Consider the following 23,838-nt stretch of genomic DNA (forward strand, 5'->3'; position numbering starts at 1 on the left):
CACAGCCTTCTGAACACAGCCTCATTTAATTTTCCAAGCACTTGTGCAGGGCCCCAAATGGCCAGTCACTGAGCTAAGGGCTTTGTGTGAAGGGATAAGTGGTGAGATGTTTGACACCTGAATGATCTGGTCTTACCCTGAGCCTTTGTTCCTGTCACTTAAGCCCTCATGGAGGGCCTCATGAACTACACGAACAACTCTGGACTCTCCTCTTTTTTCCTTTAAGACCAATTGAATACCGGAAGATCCAACTGAAATGTCAGTCGTGTTGGGTGCCACAAAGCCATCTCAGCAGACCACACCCTGAATCCCATCACTCCCTCCTTAGGCTGCTCTGGGCTTCCTCTCCCAGTAGCTTGGACCATTGACCTCAAACCCCAAAGCTTCTGGCGGTGAACTGTCTTCATGGATCACCACCCCTGCCCCAGAGGTAATGTGTGCTCCTTGAGGAAGGAAACCACATCCTTGTTCTCCACAACTAGCCACTGTGTTTGTTTAGAAAGCTTTCTTCTTTTCAATGGAGATGAGTCATTTATTTTCAATGTGCACCTCACCCACATTCAAAACAAGTATTAGAGACAACTTAAACTCAAAAAGACATCCAAAATCTCTTACAGCAGGAATACAAAATGGAAAACAACATCAAGAGACTGGGAGATAAATAAGTCAAATCCCCCGTTAGGTAGTTTTATATAGTTTCTGTCTTTTGAAGCTTTAAATTCAATTCTGAACTTTCTGAAAGCCCAGAGAGAAAAGAGAAAATGGCCCTTCATGTAATTCTCACTGTTAGGAGTTACTGTGTTCTCAACTTCTCTTCAATCCTCTATCAGCATTAGATCACAGCATGGTAATAGAAAGTGACCATTGCTTGCCTGTTTTTCCACTGCGGCCCCTGCAGGGGTTGGGTTTTGTCTGTTCTTGATCATTCAGCAGAGGCCTCTGCAAACATGGTCTTACAAGGTCCAGAGTCAATCCTGACCACATTTGCATTGCGTATGTCTAAGGTCAACCAAAACTCATCACCGACATCCCACCTGTTCACCAGACATTGACTAAAACCTCAAAATTTATGGTAATTCTACACAAATAATTTCTATAGCTATTCCAAGTGGGGTTTTTAACTGTATACAACAAAAATGAACTTGACTAACTTAGAGAATACATTTCTGGAAGTGTATCATAGAGAAGCAGTGGAAAGGCTGGAGAATCAGACTGCTACAATGGACCAGAGCTTTGCATTGAGGAAACCAAGGAAAATAGTTTGATGGATAGATTCATCAAACTCAGGACACTGCTGACACTGGACTTTGCCACTCTGAAATTTCTCTTACGCTCTCCTTCATTTGTCTTTTTCCTTCCAAACTGAGTAGAGGGTGGGGCAGTTAATTGACAGAAGTTTAGCCATGCCTGAGCCTTTGTTTCAAGCAGACAGGGAGAAGAAGACTGGGTCTTCCATAACATGGATCCCTGCTGCCCTCTAGAACTCAAGCCCCTGTATGGAAAGGAGCTCCTGTGCTGGACGGAAGATTCCCAGCAGGTGATGCTAGAATAGTCTTGCTTCTGCTTGGGACTCTCACATCCCCTTTGCCCCCAGCCCAGACTTGGAGGGTGCTGCATGCCTCTCAGAGATGGTTAAATGGGTTAGTACATACTCTCACTTACTTCAGACATTTGAAGGATTGACAGTGCCAGGGAAATTAGGTTTATTCTTGTGCCTCCAAGTGACAGAACTAAAACTAAGGTGTGGATGTTATTGGGAAACCCTTCTCCATGAAAGAAAGAACTGCCAAAGAGCAGGTGCTGCCCAAAGATGGAATGGCAGGCTTGGGAGGGTTTGGGAACCCTGGCCCTGAACCATTCAAGGTGAGACTGCATGAAGGCTCAGCAGAGAACCTCTAGAGCTTCACTTTCCAATGTGGGAGCTCACATTTAAATTTAAATTAATTTGAATTTCAACATCAAGTTCCTCAGTTGCACCAGCCACATTCCAATGATGCAGTAGCCACATACAATCACGTGCTATATTTGAAAACAAAGATATAAAATCTTCCATCATTGCAATAAATTCTATTGGACAGGACTGTTATGGAGGGCTTCATTCATCAAATTAGACGGCCTTGAATGAAAACCTTCCAGTACTAATGGTATGTTGTGTTGTGCCGAGCTCAGTTGCTCAGTTATGTTGGACTTTTTGCAGCTCCATGGATCATAACACACCAGACTTCTCTGTGCATGGAATTTTCCAGGGAATAATACTGGAGTGGGTTGTCATTTCCTTCTCCAGGGGATCTTTCTGACCCAGGGATTGAGCTCATGTCTCCTGTGTCTCCTGCATTGGCAGGTAGATTCTTTACCGCTGAGCTACCTGGGAAGCCCCACTAACAGTATATGTGAAATCATATACCTTAGGATAGATACTGTTCTTTCTATTCATATTTAAATGAGGCCAACAATACAAGACCAGGCTCCAAGCTGGAGGTGACAACTGGGCTCTGCCCCAAAACTGTTGACAATGAATGAAAAGGACCGATAGTAAATATTCTAGATTTTGCTGTCCATGTGATTTCTGTCGTAACTGATCAACTCAAGCTGTTGTAATGCAAATGTGGCCATAGACAACACAAAAATAGCTGTGATACTGTGTTCCAAAACCACTTTATGGATAGTAAAATTTGAATTCCATATAATTGCCATGTGTCACACAATATACTATTCTTTTGATTTTCCCCCAAACACTTGTAAATGTAATAAGTGTAGTTAGCAGCCTCTTCCCTAAAGGGTCTCTCAGCGCTGGAATAGCTAAGAAAAGATCATCTGACCAATCCTCTCCAATTTCTGCAATTGCCAAAACACCCTGCCTATAAGCAGTAGATTATTGCGGTAATGTTAGTAGTGATGTGATTATTGCCCTTTGCCCTTCACCATTTCTTCACCCTTGACTGTCCTGAAAATCAGTATAGCTTAGTAATTACCAGCACAGACTCATTTATGAATGCTCAGTTGTGTCCGACTCTTTGCAAACCCATGGACTGTAACCTGCCAGACTCCTCTGTCCATGGGATTTCCCAGGCAAGAATACTGGAGTGGGTGGCCATCCCCTTCTCCAGGGGATCTTCTCCATCCAGGGAACTGAACCTGGGGTCTCCTGCATTTCAGGATGGTTCTTTACTGTCTGAGCCACGCAGGGAAGCCTAATTACCAACACAGCCCCATTTGTGAATACAAGCCTTACTACTTGATAGGGATGCCATTTCAAACAATTTAAGGAATCATTTTACACATCTGTTTTATTGCTGCTGTTACTGTAACTTTAAATTGCAAAATATGGCAGGCTCACATACCTACTGGAGTTATTTTGAGGGTTACATGGCATAATTTTGGTAAAACCTTTAGGAAAATAGATGTCAACTGTGCATTCTAAATGGAAGCTATTGTTGCTCACATTCATATAATAACAATCATTAGATGGAAACTGGTTGAACTGACATCAAAGTCTGTATATGTAATAATGTGAGATTGACAGAGGCTGCCCAGAAAAAATAAGTTCTATCAAAGCCAGCACTAGTTAGAATTTTATTCCTAATGCAAACATTCCTTCCCAAAAGGAATAATTTTGAGGGCTATGCCAACTGCTAAATGCCACATGACATCAGGAAACTTGACTCGTAAGGAAAGAGAAATTATGTATTTGATTGGAACAGCATTTCCTCCAATTTTCAGGAAGCCATGATTAGTTTCCTGCAAAAGAGGCTTTAATTGGACCCACTCTGAACTGATGAGCAGATCTGGGGAGTGTTATGTTGTTTCTCAGGTGGATTTGGTCACACTTGGGTAAAGAGCAGAGGTTAGCTTGTAGCCCAGCTGTGACCATGAACCGTCACAGTAGAGGGGCTGGAGGGAGGGGTGTTTATTGCTTCCTAATTTAAAAGCAACCCTTCCCCAAACCATCCAAACTGTAAAAGATGAGCCACTAGTTCATATTTCTTTATCATCACTTTGTGGACAATATGTACTAAAAGTGTCAGTTCTCATTTTCAATAAACTTTTATTTAAAAAACATTTTTATTGAAGTGTAGTTGCTTTTCAATGCTGTGTTAGTTTCTGTTGTACAGACAAAATGAATCAACCATACATATAAACATATCACCTCTTGTTCAGATTTCCTTCTCATTTAGGTCACCACAGAGCATTGAGTAGAATTTCCTGTGCTTTCCAGTTTGGTTCTCCATAGTTATCTATTTTATACAGAGTATCAGTGGTATGCATATACATCAATCTCAATCTCCCAATTCATCTCACCCCTCCTTTCTGCCCTGAGTGTCCATACATTTGTTCTCTACATCTGTGTCTCTATTTCTGCTTTGCAGATGGCTTCATCTTTGCCATAGCTCCAGATTCCACAAATATGCCTCAATAAACTATTTTCTTTTAAGCATACAGATAAAGACTAAGTCACACCAGAGAACCAGAATGACATAATAAAAAACAGTAGCAAGAAACATAATTCTGAAGAAAAGTATTCAGTACAGAAAACATTTATTGAGCAGTAAACATTTATTGAGCCAGGCACTGTGATGATATACATGATCCCAATAACAAAGAAGCCAGCCCCTGCTCTCCAGAAGTTCTTAGCCTAGTATGAAAGAACGGCATGAACAAAATGTGTTTAAAAAGTGGGACAAATGCAGCATTAAGTTCCAAGCCTCCCCAGTGCCGAAGAACTGTCATGTGCGGGCTGTTTCCTGGTTAAGGACTCTCAGGCCACAAGTAGGGATGGCATCAGTCCCAGCCACTGATGCCATGTTGTGGGTCTGGGCGTCAGCTCCAGGGACATCTTCCAGGAGGAGGGGCACATCTTTCTCTCTTCACAAAGGCTCAGTGCATTTATCCAGCCTTTTTCTCATTGTGGTGAAAAGGAAGGAAGGAGGAGGAGGGGGAGGAGGGGGAGCAGGAAGAAGAAGGCAGAAAAGAGGAAAGCAAAGAAAATAAAACCTACTTAGAGAACAGAAGGTGGAAGAGAATTATTATAAAGAAAGAAACAAACAAAAGATGCAGAAGAATTCTTACAAATGTCAGAGTTGAGAAGGTCCTTAGCATCATCTAGTCCACAGTTGGCAAAGTTTTCTCTAAAGGGCCAGATAGTTATTATTACTTTTTTATTTTGAGGATCAGGTGGTCTCTAAACAACTGCACAACTGTTGTTGTAATAGACACTATGAAATAAATGGGTATGGCCGTGTTCCAATTAAATTTAATTACAAAAGCAGGCAGTGATCGGCAGGCTACAGCTTACTGACTCCTGAATTCTAACCCATGGATACCAACCACACAGCTGAGCATCTTGGTAATGCTTTAGCCAGGTTCTTGGTAATTTCACATATATTCTCCATTTAATTCCACCCAAACATCCTTATGACAAAGGCCCTGCTTTTCTTACTTTATCAGTGAAGAAACTGAGATTTAGAGACATTAAGCTTGAACAAACTCACCTGGAAGAGTGACTGGGTCTTACTTAAGTGCTCAGTTGCTCAGTGGTGTTCGACTCTTTGGAGAGGGTTGTTATTTCCTTCTCTAAGGGATCTTCCTGACCCAGGGATCAAACCTGCGTCTCCTGCATCTCCTGCATTGTTAGGCAGATTCTTTACCACTGATGCCTTTATCCATTTTCAGTCACCATAATATTTCTCCATTTTCTGAAATACATGACAGGTTCTCAGTTCTAACAGTGTGGGAAATGGGAGGTTCAGAGAAGTTCAGCTGCTTGCTCACATGGGTCAGTAAATCCCCCAGAGTGAGGGCTGGAACACACGTACCCTGAATTCTATAACCACTTGTCCAGGGTATAGACACGATACCTTGCTGGACCATTAGGCACACCTCAATGTGTCCACATGAGGCACCCTTCGCAGGCAGCCTGGCTTCTTGAATTTGGCTGGCCCTGGTGTTTCAAATGTGAACTTTTAATCCAACTTTCTTTTAAACTAAAAAAAAAAAAAAAAACACATAATTTCCCTGAGCTGTTGAAATGAAATAATTGCCTTGAATATTGTAAGAAACTGGCCAAGTGCTAGAGAGAACAATGTAATTCTAATTTAGTGGGTTTTCAAGTTTTCTAGTATAGATCACTGGTGGGGAGGGGCGTGGGAAGATGCTATATTTTTCTTTTCTGTTCAAGCATGAATGGAATATTTGCAACCTGAGATGACAGTTTTAGCAATTTGAGATGAGCTCATCTCCAAATAAACCTAATTTTCGGTATCATCCAACAGTCACAATCCATTCGTTCTGACCATTAAAATGAATGACAAAGAACAATGAGCTTCACAGTTCGGAGGCGTGTGAAATCACTGATGCGGTCAGAAGGGAGTGCTACCACCCAGTTACGGGATCTCCTCTTTCCACCTGGTGAGGACGTAGAGGCCCTGGAAGGGAATCAGGCACAGTAAATGCAGACATGCCGGAGGATTCCCAGATTAAACTGAAAAACAGACTGATGTGGTCTTCACAGCAGCCTTGTCTTCCATCCCATCCCATCCCATCTCTTCAATTAAGTTCCATGTTGTTCTAGAGTAGAATTTATTCCCAACTTTGCCACACATAATGTATGTGACCCCAAGACATGTATTTCATCTAACTGAACTTTAATGTCTTCATCTGTGAAATGAAAAAAAAATTTTTTTCTGAAGTCTTGAATTTAAAGCAGGTACTATATACATAAAATGATTGACTCAGTGCCAGTATTATTAAATATTACTTCTATCCCTCCTCTAACTCCCTGAGAAATAGACGACGGATGAGACACCCTCACGGATTTAAGTAATGAAGAGAGCAGACAGCACCTCCTTACAGACACTTGTTATCCCACACTCAGCTGTATTTCTTGTAGTTTCACATTTTATTTTATTTTGTCTTACAAAATAAGTGAAGATGAGTTTAAAGGGAGTCACGCTGTCTTCAGTTACTTTTTTCATCTTTTGTCTCCTGTGGGAGAAAAGGACCTTCAACACAAGCCCAGGGTTTGGGGTTCCCCCATCATCTCTGGTTTTGGTGCTAAAACACCTAATTGTGCTGTGAAATTAGTGCCCTACCACCATTTCTCCCTGTTATTATTATTATCATTTTCTTCTCATCCTTAAGTTTCAGTATCTGCGGTGTTTGAAGTCATGCAATTCTGCATTTGAAAGCAGCCAGCTCTAATATATTTGGTCAGGGAGACTCAGTACTTCTTTCAATTATGAGACTCAACACTCCAGAAAATTAGACATGAACTCAACACACAAAAATAACTCTGCAATGGCTCTACGATTCCATTTCTGGACAGAGTGGGCCTCCAGCCCAAGTGAAGTGCTTTTTTTTTTTTTTTTTTTTTAACAGATTGAATCATTGTGAAGACACCCACAGCTCTCATTTCTAACTTTGCAAAACTGTCATTTTCAATCAAGGGCAGGAGCTAGCCATGAAATTAAGAAATGTTAAGGAAGGTGAAGAGCTTAAGGGAAGAAAGGAACTATTTCAGAATTGAAATGGCTGGGATGAACTCCACTGAAGGTAACAGAATATTGGAATAACTGCCTGAAAAGTGGGTGAATCATCTCCCTGTATCCCTTGTGAGATATATCTGTGTGTTTGTGTGTCTGTGGATGGAGGACAAGGAGGAAGAAGATTGAGAGGAGAGGAAAGAAGAAAAAATGTGGAATGGGATGGTGGGAGGGATATTTCCTCTTTGGTAAAGGAGAGGTTTGGGGCTTCTCTGGTGGCTCAATGGTAAAGGATACACCTGCCAATGTAGGAGAAACAGGAGATCCCTGGGTGTGGAAGATCCCCTGTAGAAGGAAATGGCAACCCACTCCAATATTCTTGCCTGGGAGAGTCGCATAGACAGAGAAGCCTGGCAGATTACAGTCCATGGGGTTGCAAAGAGTCAGACACGACTGAGCACGCACGCACACACAAAGCAGAGGTTTTATTTTCAATCTAAAGTCTTCTACTCCATGGCATTTCCCAGCTGGGTGATCTTATGCCAATTTGACCTTTCTGGTTTTCACTTACAATTTTGTAAAGTGAGGTGAGGTGAGGTTCAGTTCAGTCACTCAGATGTGTTTGAATCTGCGGCCCCATGGACTGCAGCACAACAGGCCTCCCTGTCCATCACCAACTCCCAGAGATTACTCAAACTCGTGTCCATTGAATTGGCGATGCCATCCAACCATCTCATCCTCTGTCGTCCCCTTCTCCTCCCACGTTCAATCTTTCCCAGCATCAGGGCTTTTACAGTTCTTCCCATCAGGTGGCCAAAATATTGGAGTTTTAGCTTTAGCATCAGTCCTTCCAATGAATACTCAGTCCTTTAAGATGGACTGGTTGGATCTCCTTGCAGTCAAAGGGACTCTCAAGAGTCTTCTCCAACACCACAGTTCAAAAGCGTCAATTCTGTGGCACTCAGCTTTCTTTATAGTCCAACTCTCACATCCATACATGACTACTAGGAAAACCATAGCTTCGACTAGATGGACTTTTGTTGGCAAAGTAATGTCTCTGCTTTTTAATATGCTGTCTAGGTTGGTCATAACTTTTCTTCCAAGGAGCAAGTGTCTTAATTTCATGGCTGCAGTCACCATCTGCAGTAACTTTGGAGCCACAAAAAATAAAGTCTCTCACTGTTTCCACTGTTTCCCCATCTATTAGCCATGAAGTGATGGGACCAGATGCCATGATCTTAGTTTTCTGAATGTTGAGTTCTAAGCCAACTTTTTCACTTTCCTCTTTCACTTCCTCAAGAGGCTCTTTATTTCTTCTTCACTTCTTCACCACGCCATAAGGGTGGTGTCTTCTGCTTATCTGAGGTTACTGATATTTCTCCTGTCAATCTGGATTCCAACCTGTGCTTCATCCAGCCCAGTGTTTCTCATGAGGTACTCTGCATATAAGTTAAATAAGCAGGGTGACAATATACAGCGTTGACATATTCCCTTCCGGATTTGGCACCAGTCTCTTGTTCCATGTCCAGTTCTAACTGTTGCTTCCTGATCTGCATACAGATTTCTCAAGAGGCAGGTCAGATGGTCTGGTATTCCCATCTCTCAGAATTTTCAACAGTGTTGTGATCCACATAGTCAAAGGATTTGGCATAGTCAATAAAGCAGAAATAGATGTTTTTCTGGAACTCTCTTGCTTTTCTGATGATCCAGTGAATGTTGGCAATTAGATCTCTAGTTTCTCTGCCTTTTCTAAATCCAGTTTGAACATCTGGAAGTTCACCTACTGTTGAAGCCTGGCCTGGAGAATTTTAAGCACTAGTTTACTAGTGTGTGAGATGAGTGCAATTGTGCGGTAGTTTGAGCCTTCCTTGGCATTGCCTTTCTTTGGGTTTGAAATGAAAACTGACCTTTTCCAGTCCTGTGGCCACTGCTGAGTTTTCCAAATTTGCTGGCATATTGAGTTCAGCACTTTCACAGCATCATTGTTTAGGATTTGAAATAGCTCCCCTGGAATTCCATCACCTCCACTAGCTTTGTTTGTAGTGATGCTTCCTAAGGCCCACTTGACTTCACATTCTAGGATGTCTGGCTCTAGGTGAGTAATCACACCATTGTGATTATCTGGGTCGTGAAGATCTTTTTTTGTACAGTTCTTCTGTGTATTCTTGCCACCTCTTCTTAATATCTTCTGTTTCTGTTAGGTCCCTACCATTTCTGTCCCTTATTGAGCCCATCTTTGCATGAAATGTTCCCTTGGTATCTCTAATTTTCTTGAAGAGATCTCTAGTCTTTCCCATTCTATTGTTTTCCTCTATATCTTTGCATTGATCACTGAGGAAGGCTTTCTTATCTCTCCTTGCTATTCTTTGGAACTCTGCATTCAAATGGGTATATCTTTCTTTTTCTCCATTGACTTTGAGGTAATTTCTGAAAACTCTCTATGCCCTGCTGAGTGATTGATGTCCCTATCCCAAGTAGAGTAACTTGCATTCTACTTATGTCATAGATATCTCCAGTTCTTGGTACATCTTTGTTGACTGAGAGATTGCATTAATACAAATTCAAAGGGATTGACAACCTGGATTAAAATTAGTTGACTTTGTTAAAATCCTATGCCCCAAAATTTAAATATTAAAAAAAATTTTTTTTTAACTTTTCAGGCAGCAGGGTAGAAGGCTTGGGGCTGTGATGCTACCTTCTCTGAATGGTATGTGGGGACACATTGAGATGCCAATGCCCTAGGAAGATAGCACCTTTAGAAACTGGTTACAAACTGCTGCCCGTCACAACCCATGTGATGGTCTGCCAAGAAAGTGAGTGGCAACCAGCAGTTATTCAAACAATGAATATTTTATGATTAATGATATAGTGTACTGAAGTCAAGTGGGCCTTAGAAAGTATCACTACGAACAAAGCTAGTGGAGGTGATAGAATTCCAGTTGAGCTATTCCAAATCCTGAAAGATGATGCTGTGAAAGTGCTGCACTCAATATGCCAGCAAATTTGGAAAACTCAGCAGTGGCCACAGGACTGGAAAAGGTCAGTTTTCATTCCAATCCCAAAGAAAGGCAATGCCAAAGAATGCTCAAACTACTGCACAATTGTACTCATCTCACATGCTAGTAAAGTAATGCTCAAAATTCTCCAAGCCAGGCTTCAGCAATACATGAACCGTGACCTTCCCAGATGTTCAAGCTGGTTTTAGAAAAAGCAGAGGACCCAGAGATCAAATTGCCAACATCCACTGGATCATGGAAAAAGCAAGAGAGTTCCAGAAAAACATCTATTTCTCCTTTATTGACTATGCCAAAGCCTTTGACTGTATGGATCACAATAAACTGTGGAAAATTCTGAAAGAGATGGGAATACCAGACCACCTGACCTGCCTCTTGAGAATCCTGTATGCAGGTCAGGAAGCAACAGTTAGAACTGGACATGGAACAACAGATTGGTTCCAAATAGGAAAAGGAGTACATCAAGGCTGTATATTGTCACCCTGCTTATTTAACTTCTATGCAGAGTACATCATGAGAAACGGTGGGCTGGAAGAAGCACAAGCTGGAATCAAGATTGCTGGGAGAAATATCAATAACCTCAGATATGCAGATGACACCACCCTTATGGCAGAAAGTGAAGAGGAACTAAAAAGCCTCTTATGAAAGTGAAAGTGGAGAGTGAAAACGTTGGCTTAAAGCTCAAATTCAGAAAACAAAGATCATGGCATCTAGTCCCATCCCTTCATGGGAAATAGATGGGGAAACAGTGGAAACAGTGTCAGACATTTGTTTTTTTTTGGTGCGGGGCTCCAAAATCCCTGCAGATGGTGACTGCAGCCATGAAATTGAAAGACGCTTACTCCTTGGAAGAAAAGTTATGACCAACCTAGACAGCATATTAAAAAGCAGAGACATTACTTTGCCAACAAAGGTCCATCTAGTCAAGACTATGGTTTTTCCAGTGGTCAGGTATGGATGTGAGAGTTGGACTGTGAAGAAAGCTAAGTGCAGAAGAATTGATGCTTTTGAAGTGTGGTGTTGGAGAAGACTCTTGAGAGTCCCTTGGACTGCAAGGAGATCCAACCAGTCCATTCTAAAGGAGATCAGCCCTGGGTGTTCTCTGGAAGGAATGATGCTAAAGCTGAAACTCCAGTACTTTGGCCACCTCATGTGAAGAGTTGACTCATTGGAAAAGACTCTGATGCTGGGAGGGAATGGGGCAGGAGGAAAAGGGGACGACAGAGGGTGAGATGGCTGGATGGCATCACTGACTCAATGGACGTGAGTTTGAGTGAACTCCAGGAGTTGGTGATGGACAGGGAGGCCTGGCGTGCTGCGATTCATGCGGTCGCCAAGAGTCAGACACGACTGAGTGACTGAACTGAACTGAACTGATAGTGTATTGAATATATTGCATGCAAAGTTAAGAGAAATGGGTTCCATCCCTGGGTTGGGAAGATGCCCTGGAGGAGGAGATGGAAGCCCACTCCAGTATTCTTACATGGAGAATTCCTTGGACAGACTTGCCTGGTGGGTACATAGTCCATAGGGTCACCAAGAGTCAAACACAACTGAAGCAACTGAGCACAAAGCTATGTTATGTATTAGAAAATATACGTGCACATTTCTGCTCTTTATTCTACACACAGAATAAATTTTACATGGTAGTATAAAGAATTCCTAGGTCACACTTGATAATCTCTCTATATTGGGAAGGTCAAAACTTTTTTCTTTCAGTTTTCTTTTCAATTAATATTTTGATAGGTAATAATTTACATGATTCAAAATGCAAAAATATCCATAAAGATATGAACAAAGAAGTATAGTTTCCATAATACTCCCTCTTAACTGGCTTATCCCTTTATTTAGGTATAATTGATATTCAAAATGTGTTCTTTTTTAATGTGTACATTTTGATGATTCTGGACAAGTGTGTACACATGTGACAGCATCTTTATGATCAAAGTTCTAAACATTCCCATCACCTCCAAAAATGTCCTGATGTTCTTGTGTGTGTGTGTGTGTGTGTGTGTGTGTAAAAAGGCTTAACAAGGGACCTTGTTAAGGAAACTTGTTATGCTCGTAACATATTTTAATGTGAATAATACTGTATTGTTAGTGATAGGTATTATGTTCTACAGCAGATCTCTAAAACGTACTCATTTTGCTTAACTGAAACTTTATGGCTGTTGATCTGTAACTCCCCATTTCTCTTTCTTCCCAGGCCCTGGCCACTACAAGTGTATTCTTTGCTTCTCTGTGTTAGACCATTTTATATACCTTATAGAAGTGGATTCATGTAGTATTTGCTCTTCTCTAAGTACCTTTTTTCACTTAGCATGGTATCATCTAGGTTCATCCATGTTGATACAAATGGTAAGATTTCCTTCTCTTATAAGGTTGAATAGTGTTTCATGGTATGTATCTGCCGTATTTTCTTTTTTTAATCTGTTTATCTGCTGATGGAGATTTGGCTTGTTTCTGTGTCTTGGCTGTTGTGAATAAGGGTGCAATGATAATGGGGAGCGCAGCTATCTCTTGGAAGTTCAGTCTTTTTGGGGATCCTTGTATTCCTTACAGGTGGTGAATGAACACTGTGCCAAATGTAAGGGCTCTGAATGCTTTTTACTTGGACCATTTCTCAGTGTTGTTTATGCAGCTGGTGTTGACCTAGAACAAATAGCCTGCCAGATATTTTGGCAGCAAAGATGTGTTTACTCAGAGTCAGTAGAGAATTGCAATTTGGGATCTGCAATCACGGTGAGCCATATTCAAATCTCCACATGGCAAAGGAAGGAGAATGCTTTTATGGTGAGGAAAGGACGCTGGGAGAGCTTTAGTAAACAAAGAGTCCACAGCTTTAAATTGGCTGCTTTCTTGCCAGGAAAGAGGACTCTTTCCTTTTCCTATTATGCTCTGTAATCTTCACAGAGCATGACAGCTTCCCATTCTGATCTCTCAACCAGGGAAGTTTCTGTTTTTGTTTTTTTTCCCCCCATTTCCCCCTTTTAATCAAGGGGAAGTGGAATAGAACCTTTCTGGAAGTGTTTTTTTCTGATAGACAGAATGGCTAATTCAGGGGGTAATGCTTAAGGTCTTCATCTCTTAAGAACACATTGTGAAAAGATTGCTGTACCAAAACATGGTTGTTTTTAATTGAAGCAATTAAGCTATTGAAATATTGGGGCATCTCTTTTTATCAGTTGTGGGTGAAAAGCAGCAGAAGCCAGGTGCACTGGGCTTCCTGTAACTATCTTTAAGGATCAGAGTTCATGAGATTTGAAAGGGGTGGATATCAGATTTACAAGAACCAAGGGCAGAATTTTGGGACAGAGGATTTGGTTCAGTTCACTTCACTTCAGTCGCTCAGTCGTGTCTGACTCTTTGTGACCCCATGAACTGCAGCATGCCAGGCCTCCCTGTCTATCAACTCCCAGAGTCCACCCAAACCCATGTCCATTGAGTCGGTGATGCTATCCAACCATCTCATGCTCTGTCGTCCCCTTCTCCTCTTGCCCTCAATCTTTCCCAGCATCATGGTCTTTTCCAATGAGTCAGCTGTTCGTATCAGGTGGCCAAAATATTGAAGTTTCAGCTTCAACATCAGTACTTCCAATGAACACCCAGGGCTGATCTCCTTTAGGATGGAGTGGTTGCATCTCCTTGCAGTCCAAGGGACTCTCAAGAGTCTTCTCCAACACCACAGCTCAAAAACATCAATTCTTCGGCGCTCAGCTTTCTTCACAATCCAACTCTCGCATCCATACATGACCACAGGAGAAACCATAGCCTTGACTAGACGGACCTTTGTTGGCAAAGTAATGTCTCTGCTTTTGAATATGCTGTCTAGGTTGGTCATAACTTTTCTTCCAAGGAGCAAGAGTCTTTTAATTTCATGGCTGCAGTCACCATCTGCAGTGATTTTGGAGCCCAGAAAAAGTCAGCCACTGTTTCCACTGCTTCCCCATCTATTTGCCATGAAGTGATGGGACCAGATGCCATGATCTTAGTTTTCTGAATGTTGAGCTTTAAGCCATGCCATGTGGGGCCACCCAAGACAAACAGGTCATGGTGTAGAGGTCTGACAGAATGTGGTCCACTGGAGAAGGGAATGGCAAACCACTTCAGTGTTCTTTCCTTGAGAACCCATGAACAGTATGAAAAGGCAAAAAGATAGGACACTGAAAGATGAACTTCCCAGGTCTGTAGGTGCTCAATATGCTACTGGAGATCAATGGAGAAATAATTCCAGAAAGAAGGAAGGGATGGAGCCAAAGCAAAAACAATACCCAGCTGTGGATGGGACTGGTGATAGAAGCAAGGTTCGATGCTATAAAGAGCAATATTGCATAAGAACCTGGAATGTTAGGTCCATGAATCAATGCAAATTTGAAGTGATCAAACAGGAGATGACAAGAGTGAACATCAACATTCTAGGAATCAGTGAACTAAGATGGACTGGAATGGGTGAATTTAACTCAGATGACCATTATATCTACTACTGTGGGCAGGAATCCCTTAGAAGAAATGGAGAAGTCATCATAGTCAACAAAAGAGTCCGAAATGCAGTACTTGGATGCAATCTCAAAAATGACAAAATGATCTCTGCTTGTTTCCAAGGCAAACCATTCAATATCACAGTAATCCAATTCTATGCCCTGACCAGTAATGCTGAAGAAGCTGAAGTTGAACAGTTCTATGAAGGCCTACAAGACTTTCTAGAACTAACACCCAAAAAAGATGTCCTTTTCTTTATAGGGGACTGGAATGCAAAAGTAGGAAGTCAAGAAACCTGGAGTAACAGGCAAATTTGGCCTTGGAGTACAGAATGAAGCAGGGCAAAGGCTAATAGAGTTCTGCCAAGAGAATGCACTGGTTATAGCAAACAACTTCTTCCAACAACACAAGAGAAGACTCTACACATGGACATCACCAGATGGTCGACACCAAAATCAGATTGATTGTTTTCTTTGCAGCCAAAGTTGGAGAAGCTCTATACAGTCAGCAAAAACAAGACCAGGAGCTGACTGTGGCTCAGATCATGAACTCCTTATTGCCAAATTCAGACTGAAATTGAAGAAAGTAGGGAAAACCACTAGACCATTCAGGTATGACCTAAATCAAATCCCTTATGACTATACAGTGGAAGTGATAAGTAGATTTAAGGGACTAGATCTGATAGACAAAATGCCTGATGAACTATGGTCAGAGGTTCGAGACATTGTACAGGAGACAGGAATTAAGACCATCCCCAAGAAACGAAATGCAAAAGAGCAAAATGGCTATCTGAGAAGGCCTTACAAATAGCTGTGAAAAGAAGGGAAGTGAAAGGCAAAGGAGAAAAAGAAAGATATACCCATTTGAATGCAGAGTTCCAAAGAATAGCAAGGAGAGATAAGAAAGCCTTCCTCAGTGTTCAATGGAAAGAAATGGAGGAAAACAATAGAATGGGAAAGACTAGAGATCTCTTCAAGAAAAGAGGATTTGGTGGGCCTGTACACATTTTGCTGATTGTATGTAATAAAATCATTAGTGTGCTCAACTAAACTCGAGGATGGGGCTGGTAAGTGCAGTGAAAGTGTTGTAAATCTCATGAAACAGCACAGGTTTGTCAGCACACCTTATCAGTAAAATGGGTTCCTTGATGACCATGACATTCAAAAGGAGTTCCCCCTTCACCAGAAATACTTAAGCCACAGAGGAGGCAGTAACCTGTCTGCAAGGGGAAGGCAGTATTGTTGCTTAATGGGGCAACATTCTACTTCTTATTCTGGACTAGGAAGATTCATTTGACCTGTGAGGTTTCAGATTAGCCCCTGTACCTCAACATGAAAAATTCATTGGCCACAATATGTGTCTGGAGTGAGGGCTTTATCTTTTTCTTCTTGTATTTTCTCTTGCGCATACTTTCATCTAGATGTAAAAAAAAAAAAAAAAATAGATGCAAATAACATTAAAAGACCTAGTGACAGAAACTTTGATTTTGATTTAATACTGCTAAATGCCTTTAACTATCAACTCTAGAAAAGTCACTGCTCTTCCTGAAAACTCCATTTTCTTGTCTGTGAATAAGGGAAATAATAGTAACTCATGGCATGTTTAGAAAGCTTGGAAGTAAAACATGAAAAAATCCTAGCACTGATATCCTCCAAGCAGATGATAAATGTTTTTTTATTTTTTTCTCTTAGGTCACCTTTTTGCAGCTCTTGTCCCTGCCCTGCCCTTATCTCTCATTTTTTGCCACTTCAGTGCATCCTCACTCAATTTCAAACACCAGTAACTGAGTTTCTTGGCTGAGGGATTTCCTCAGTGGGGTCAGTGGGTACTCAGCCTCTTCACATGATAGATCCCCTGCCATCCTCAAGCAAGGGCTAATGAAAGTTGGTGTATAAAAGATCTATGTATAAAAGATCTATTGCTTGGCCCTTGGGTGGACTAACTCCCAGGTGTTTCCCAAGGTTCTTTTATGGGATTAAGCTCTGGTCACTCAGCAACTTGATCATTCATGCTTTACTAGCTGTCTTTCTTGTTCTGAATACTTTTTCTCTACCTCTTTCCAATAAAGTGCTTGTACTTGAGTCTATTGCTGGGGGAATCCAAACCCTCATAGCCCTCCTTTGAAATTCCAGAAGAGCTAGTTGCATACATCAAAAGCTACTATATACATAACCATATGATGTGAAAACTGCATCCACACAACAGAGGAGACATCTTTCCCTTAACCTTTGCAACTATGTTTCCTAGCAACGTGTTTATCAACAGATTTTGCTTTGTGCAGATAGCTGGATGTCCTCTTGGTTGGGTACGTTGACTCTTCTGAGGACCAGTTTATAGAAAGGTACAGTTTAGCGAGCATGATAGGTTGCTTCAGTCGTGTCTGACTCTTTGTGACCTTATGGACTGTAGCGCACCAGGCTCCTTTGTCCATGGGATTCTCCAGGCAAGAATACTGGAGTGGGTTGCTGTCCTCTCCTCCAGGGGATCTTCCCAATTCAGGGATTGAATGTTCAAATCTTACATCTCCTGCATTGGCAGGTGGGGTCTTTACAACAAGCACCACCTAGGAAACCCATACTTTAACTAACTTTGAATTTAATTTTCATCTTCACCTTGCCTGAAGCCATAGTGTGATTAATCTTTTATTAGCTTGGAATATGTTGTTTCTTTATGGCCTTATGAAGGGACATTATCCTGTATACTTGTGAAATTATTATCATTCCCACAGTGAATCCATGTTAAATCAGTTTTTGCCAAAGATAGTCATAAATCATAATGATGCCAGACTCAGGTAAAACAGATCTTCCCAACCCAGGAATCAAACCAAGGTCTCTTGCATTGCAGGCAGATTCTTTACCAATTAAGCTATCAGGGAAGCTCCCCTTATTTTTTTACCTAAATAATATAATTTTGCTATGTACCTTCTATCCTCTTAAAAATTTTTCATTCCCTATGTTTATAATTTAACATTTTTTTAATATACTCATTTCAAGGCCATGCTAGCCATCTTGATGAGCAAGGGGTCCTCTCCTGACACTCAGCCTGTAGACAGCAAGGGCTGGAAGGTGAGCTTTGCAGCTCCCTTCTTTTGGCACAAACACAACCTGTAAAGGCAAACGTGGTAGAGGAGAGAGAGGGCGCCCGGGCAGCCACTGGCCGCCCCCCTTCCTCGGTGAAGGCAGGGCCAGGACACGGTCAGCCCTGTGCTCCCTGCACCTGCTTCTTCCCACTCACCACACTGTTTTCTGTTACACATGAGGGCTGTAGGAAAGGGAGCACTCTGCTTGTCCTAAATGAACCCCTCCAATTTGCCACTGCTATTTTAAATACATAAAAATAAATGAAAAAAAATTAAGGAAAGAAAATTCTGTGACAGAAGACACAGCAGGTTACTTCACACAGAGCATGAGGTGTATGACGCATTTCTCCCTGTGACATATGCAGTGCGTCTCTGACATAAATGCACAGGCAGATGAATGATTATCACCCATTTCTGAGAGCTTGCCATTTGAGGAGGGAGGAAGAACTGGAAGCTTACAAATCTAGAATAAAAAAAAAAAATAGTCAGCAGAGAAAACCCTGGGAAAAGCAAAGAACAAAACCCAGGAACTGAAGACGATGTACTGTCCTGTCTGGTGATTTTAAGAGGCAGGCTGGGTTCGTTTCCGGTCATGGTTACGTTCATGTGCCCGGTGTTTATGGGTTTACATGGAACATCGACACACTATCTTTCATTTATTAAAACTGCTTACAACCGCTAGCGACTTCAATACATATTTTCAAGGACATAGTGTACAGAATGCAGTAGTAATGAAAGGAAACACAGACCAGTAAATGAAAGACAAAGGGAAGGCCCTGTCTTCATAGAGTTAGATCCTAGTTTGGGAAAGAGAGACAGTAAGTAAATAATGGTATACTGTATTGTATACCACTGTACAGGGTTCATCTGTAATTGAACTTTTGTAATTGTAACTGTTGTTGTGTAATTGTATACTACACTGTCACAATGACAGTGAGGTGGAATATGCAGACAATGATGCCCAGTAGAAAGGACGGACATCTCTTCTTAAAGGATGGAACAGAGAGAAGCTTTCTGAGAAGGTGGGATCTGAGCAGAAGCCTGAAAGGATAGAGAGAAAGATCCATGTGCCTGAGAGGGAGGAGGGCAGAGGAGGAGGATGGAGAATTCCAAAGATGGGGAACCGAGTTGAGAGCTCTGAGTAAGGGGGTCACTGTCGCTGGGGTGGAGTGAGCACACACAAGGTTTGAAGGACAGAAGGTGAGCAAGGTGGTGTGGGGCGGACTGTAAGGATTCTCAAGAGTCTTCTCCAACACCACAGTTCAAAAGCATCGATTCCTTGGTGCTCAGCCTCCTTTATGGTCCAACTCTCATATCCGTACACAACCACTGGATAAACCAAATCTTTGACTGTACGGACCTTTGTTGGCAAAGTGATGTCTCTGCTTTTTAAAACACTGTCTAGGTTTGTCATAGATTTTTTCCCAAGGAGCAAGTATCTTTTAATTTCATGGATGCAGTCACCATCCACATGATCTTGGAGCCCAAGAAAATAAACTCTGTTCCTGTTTCCACTATTTCCCCATGGATTTGCCATGAAGTGATGGGACCAGATGCCAGTTACAGAGAGATGAGTCTAAAATTTCCAGGCAAACAAAAGATCAGAAAGATGAAAAAGTAAGAGGATAGTGCATGGTGCAGAGACACAGGTCACTCTGGCAGGTTTGCAGGGAAGATTAGCAGGAGTGAATCAAAAGCTGTGTGCAGGGAAGCAGACACAGGTGAGATCTGGTTGTGGAGCAGAGTTTATCTAGAATAAATCTTCCAAAGCCCATCAAAAATTTTTTTCTTGGGACTTCCCCAAGGCAGTGCTGTGGTTAAGACTTCCAGTGCAGGGAGTACAGGTTCGATTCTTGGTCTGGGAATTAAGATCCCACATGTTGCATGGTGCAGTCAGAAAACAAACAAACAAACAAACAAGATAACCCCTTTTCTACTCAAAACCATATAGCATGCCTCCTTGGGCTTCCTTTGTGGCTCAGCTGGTAAAGAATCCCCCTGCAATGAGGGGGACCTGGGTTCAATCTCTGGGTTGGGAAGATCCTGAAGGAAAGGCTACTCACTCCAGTATTCTGGCCTGGAGAATTCCATGGATACAGTCCATGGGGTCACAAAGAGTCGGACACAACTGAGTGACTTTCACTTCCCTACTTGGAGCCAGGTGATCAACGTTTGCCTTTGGCTACCTCCCGAGGGATTTGCAGGAATGTGTAGGGTAACTTGACCTTTCTATGATGGGCTGAGCAAAACCAAACTAAAACTCGGTTACAAGGTACAGAGCAGGTCATGTCTGGGGATTCAGTCCTAGTCCTGCCCCTTAGTTGAAAACTTCAAAGCTCCAATCGCATTTCTGAAGCTTTGCGATCTTATTATTGTCTGACTTGAATTTTAAGTTTGGAAATAGCCATGCCCCCACAATTTGAAGTAAAATGTGTAGAATTTTGGACTTCCTGTGGTGGATCAGATGGTAAGGAATCCTCCTGCAATGCAGGAGACACAGGTTTGATCCCTTAGTGGGGAAGATCCCCTGGAGAAGGGCATGGCTACCCACTCTAGTATTCTTACCTGGTGAATTCCATGGACAGAGGAGCCTGGTGGGCTACAGTCCATGGGGTCACAGAGAGTAGGACAGGACTGAGTGACTAACATACACACACATAAAATTCACTTCATGGGAAATAGATGGGGAAACAGTGGAAACAGTGTCAGACTTTATTTTTTGGTGCTCCAAAGTCACTGCAGATGGTGACTGCAGCGATGAAATTAAAAGACTCTTACTCCTTGGAAGAAAAGTTATGACCAACCTAGATAGCATATTGAAAAGCAGAGACATTACTTTGCCAACAAAGGTCCATGTAGTCAAGGCTATGGTTTTTCCTGTGGTCATGTATGGATGCGAGAGTTGGAGTGTGAAGAAAGCTGAACACCAAAGAATTGATGCTTTTGAACTGTGGTGTTGGAGAAGACTCTTGAGAGTCCCTTGGACTTCATGGAGATCCAGCCAGTCCGTTCTAAAGGAGATCAGCCCTGGGTGTTCTTTGGAAGGACTGATGCTGAAGCTGAAACTCTAGTACTTAGGTTACCTCATGAGAAGAGTTGACTCATTGGAAAAGACTCTGATGCTGGGAGGGATTGGGGGCAGGAGGAAAAGGGGACGACAGAGGATGAGATGGCTGGATGTCATCACACCAACTCGATGGACATGAGTTTGAGTGAAGTCCAGGAGATGGTGATGGACAGGGAGGCCTGGCGTGCTGCGATTCATGGGATCGCAAAGAGTCGAACACGACTGAGTGACTGAACTGAACTGAACAGGGTCTAACAAGAATTATTTTACATGTAGAAGAAACTATCTCATAAACATAATTAAAATACCCATGTAACCATTCTTACTCTTGGAAACTTACAAATGAAAATATGGAGGCGGCTCAGACTTTCCCCAGAATTTCCTAGTAGATTAGGAAGGGGAAAAGATCTAGAAGGATATATATAATAATTTGTCCATGTGTCTGGAAACAAAAAGGTAACCTTTACAGAGCACCAGTTCTGTGCTTTTATGGATGTTTCCTCACTTGAGATGGCTGGGTGGCATCACCGATTCAATGGACATGAGTTGAGTAAACTCGGGGAGTTGGTGATGGACAGGGAGGGCCTGGTATGCTGCAGTCCATGAGACCACAAAGAGTCGGACACAGCTGAGCGACTGAACTGAATGCCCAGGTAGGAACGTTGGAGGTCTTTTTACTTCTTTTTGTTATTTCCTGTTCATCCTTTTAGCAAGAGGATGGGAAAGGGATAGTGATAAGGTTAGGAAGTGAAACTAGGCAGAAGGAAGCTGTTAAGCACAGACTGATGATTTCTGGTCCCAACTCAGAGGCAGTCTATGACTATGGGCACATCCTCAAATCCTTGCTGGATCCAGAATTCTAAAACATGAAATATGGTTCTGGAACAGATGCTCTCCAAGCTCCTTTCTGATTCTGATATTCTAGGATTCAAAGCAGGGATGCCCAGATGCTCCTAGAAAATGTGAACATATGGAGGAGTTTCTGACCTGCTGGCACATGGGCTGCCTCCCTCATTACCAGGCAGGATGGGCCCGTTACCCAGAATCTCACAGATGTCCCAGGTCCTCATTAGGCAAACTGTTTGGATCACAGTTTCCTAAAAGCTTTTCAAAATATTTTGTTTTGTCTGTCCTTTGATTCCTGTGCCCTTCTGTTTTCAGTGATGGAAGGGAAAAATTGAGAAGAAAAGAGAGAAAATTACCATCACCACTTTTTAAAAATTAATTAATTTATTTTAATTGGAGGCTAATTACTTTACAATATTGTAGTGGTTTTTGCCATACATTGACATGAACCAGCCATGAAGGAAACCATGCTACCTAATGCAGTGTTCTCTACAAAGTCTTGCAAAGCTATCAAGTTCAGACAAAGAAATGTTTAGGATTGTCTTCTAGGTGACCAGCTCCATGTCAGGAGCTGATGTGATAAATGTTAATAACACATGAGACCCATCTTCCAGGATCCTACAATCTGCTATGGAAGAGGGACACTGATAGATTATAGTCTACCAAGTGTTAAGAGAAAGGAAAACAAAATTCTATGGGGACTCCACATGGCCTGGTTTGAGGGGTAAAATGTCTACTCTAGGAATCTCCCATGGTTGTTTTGTGGATCTGATGAGGTCATATGTACAGAAGTACTAGGTGGATGTGTGATAAAGAAAAGTCATAATCATTTATTACATGAACTTTGTAAAATTTCACAAAACATCAGCAATGTGAAGGCTCTTCAAAAGTCATGCCCTGCAGTTTAAGCTTTATTATCTTTCTAATAACTTTACCCAGGGGCCCCTTATTCTAACAGCATCAATTAAATGCTATAAAAATGCTCCACAAATGCAATCAGACTGCAAGCATCAGAAAAAGATGCCCTGAAACCACTAAGCCCATGTCACAGGTAATGAAACACAGTATGTCTTGGGCTTCAGAGTAAATAGAATTCGATCTTTTTCAGTGGCTGTCACTTACAGAATTTTCAGGGCAGATCCTAGGGTAGGATCCACTATTCTAGAGCCAACTCCCATTAAGGAATGGGAACGCATGCAAGGCTGGATCTTCTCTGAACCTTTTCTCTGTTACCGAGCTTTGGACCTCCATACCCAAACCCTTCTCTTTCTTGTCACAGTTATTAGATGTCTGTATTGTGTCAGGCACTGATCTGAATTAGAAAAGTTTTGCAAGGACAAAGGGGACCTGCTGGAGCACAAAACATGCTGAGATCTCAGTGACCAAGGTCAGAGGACGGCAGTGATTCTTCAGTCAGTGAGTGGTGGGATATCTAGGAAGAAACAAGGACCGACAAAACCGAGAACGGGACATGTAGTAGTCAACGGACCCAAGTCGCTGTATCTCATTCCTTATACACAAATCATTTGGTGTATTGAGCACCAGAGATTAATTCTAAGAGAAAACCTTCTGAAATATGCTCTGAAACTCTCCTGATTAGATTAGTGACTTGGTTTGATAGATAGAAATCAGTCAGTCCAGTTAGGAGAGCTGCTTAAAGCAAAGTCAGAGGTGCAGACTGAACTCCAAGATCAGATTAGATATTATGTGTTTCCATGTGGATGAGTAATGAGTCATGTTGGTTGGCTCCTCCTCCCAAGAGGCATTTAAGTGATGTAGACCTTGAGTTTAATTCAGGTTCTATGGATTTTGTGCTGAGAAATATTTGTCAAATGATACCTGTATAAGCATCAACTTCTTAATCAGTAAATCTAA

Source organism: Bos mutus, chromosome 14 (assembly GCF_027580195.1).
Source record: "Bos mutus isolate GX-2022 chromosome 14, NWIPB_WYAK_1.1, whole genome shotgun sequence".
NCBI lineage: Eukaryota > Metazoa > Chordata > Mammalia > Artiodactyla > Bovidae > Bos > Bos mutus.